This window comes from Puntigrus tetrazona, chromosome 7, assembly GCF_018831695.1.
Source record: "Puntigrus tetrazona isolate hp1 chromosome 7, ASM1883169v1, whole genome shotgun sequence".
NCBI lineage: Eukaryota > Metazoa > Chordata > Actinopteri > Cypriniformes > Cyprinidae > Puntigrus > Puntigrus tetrazona.
In genome coordinates, this window is record NC_056705.1 from 11,109,237 (window position 1) to 11,111,001 (window position 1,765).

The following is a 1,765-nucleotide window of genomic DNA, read 5'->3' on the forward strand; positions in this document are numbered from 1 at the left end:
GTGTGCGTTGCCATGAAAGCTGCCACGTTTGACCTTCGTTGTCAGTGTGTTACAAACGCGTGTTCAATACGAAACACTTTGATTTCGGGGATGTGGCGAGCAGGATGTCCCGTCTCTGGTGTGTTCAGATCAGATGGCTCGGGTTGGATAAGTAGGGGGCTTACAACGAGGTCTAGTCTTGTCCAATGAGAGCGTGGGATTACTGTCTTTTATCAGACACTGGCGTGGCAGCGCGAGACAAGATGAAGTTGCGATATTAAATGTAACCATTGTCTGTGAACAATTCAAATGTCGGTGACAGCGTATATACTATATACACATACTATTTTTTGCTAAATGAAGCCTTGAAGTGTTTGGACAATGCTTTACCATACAGTGTCCAGTTCACTATACTCTAAAACCTAAACTCTGAAGGCACTCTAAAAAGTACATATATAACTGAACAATTAGGAAGGAAAGAAATAACATGCTGGTGCTTTTCTGCCATTACATACATGCATTAGTTTTAGGACAGTTCTGTTAAGCCTAAAAGAAAATACAAAATTCAAAATACAGGTACAACACCTCAAATAAATTAATTAATAAAAAAATCTTTATGTTAATACATCATAATGTGCCCTATTTTTACTTCTTTCTTTAGTTTTTTCTGTCTTTTTTGCTTTGTGTAGCTACTGTAAATAATCAGCGGTCCGTTTTTGTCTTCATTCATACACTATTTTGATGACAATATGTGTACTTAAATGTGTAGGCTAATTTGTTGGCTAATGAAATTCCTTTCAAATGTCACTTAAATGCTCATACTTTAGTGGCCAATGCTTTATCCTTTTATATGACGCTACTGCATTTTCACTGAAAATAAGCTGTTCGGTGGGTTATAGCCTAATGTTCAACAGCTTCTGTGATGGGAATCGATAACCTTCTTATTTAGATCCGGTTCACCTTTTTTTAAACGACGAATGACTATGCGTTTCAATTAGCATTTTCGCGCGTGCGTTACAAAAAGAACTACTAATGAATCGGTTCTTTTTAGTGAATCGAACATGTCGCGCGATCGGTGCGCCGTGATTCTCATTCGAATGACTAGTGAGTCGGTTCTTTCTAGTGAATCAAACGTACAACGCTGCCGTTGTAGTGCGATTGTAAAACTATTGATTAACGACTCTCTTCTTTTTTTGGACAGTTAAACATAGGCGAGTGGTATAGTGCATTTCTTGAACGATTAATGAGTCGGTTCTTTTTAGTGAACAAAACATAGGAATAGCGCGATTTTAGCGTGCTTTTCATGCAAATGAGTAAGTAGGTTCTTTTTAGTGAATCTATCACACACAAAATATCATAAAAAGTCATTAGGAGTACAAAAATTCATTAGGCGATGAAATTTAGCTATAGTTTTTTTTCTAGCATCCCATTGAATCGACCCTCTTCACATTTGTGTTTCACGGCCTGATTTCGTTCACGTAAAGTCATAAATCTATAATCTATTCTTAATAAAGTTTAGTAACCCATTATTAACTATATCCCCCAACTTTTTAACTATTTCTGTAATTTTTCTTTCAGGTGCAGCATGTGGCCTTGTGTAGAGTCAACCAAAGGGAACTAACTCGTTGTCATCATAAATACTGAAGCCTTAACCTAAATCAGGTGCGATTAATATTTCAAAACCTTTTTGGATTTGGAACTGTCACCAAAGGCTCAGAGATTTCTGGGGATTATGCTAATTTAGTCTTTTTTTTTTTCTCTCCAAGAATAACACATTCAAGCCAAA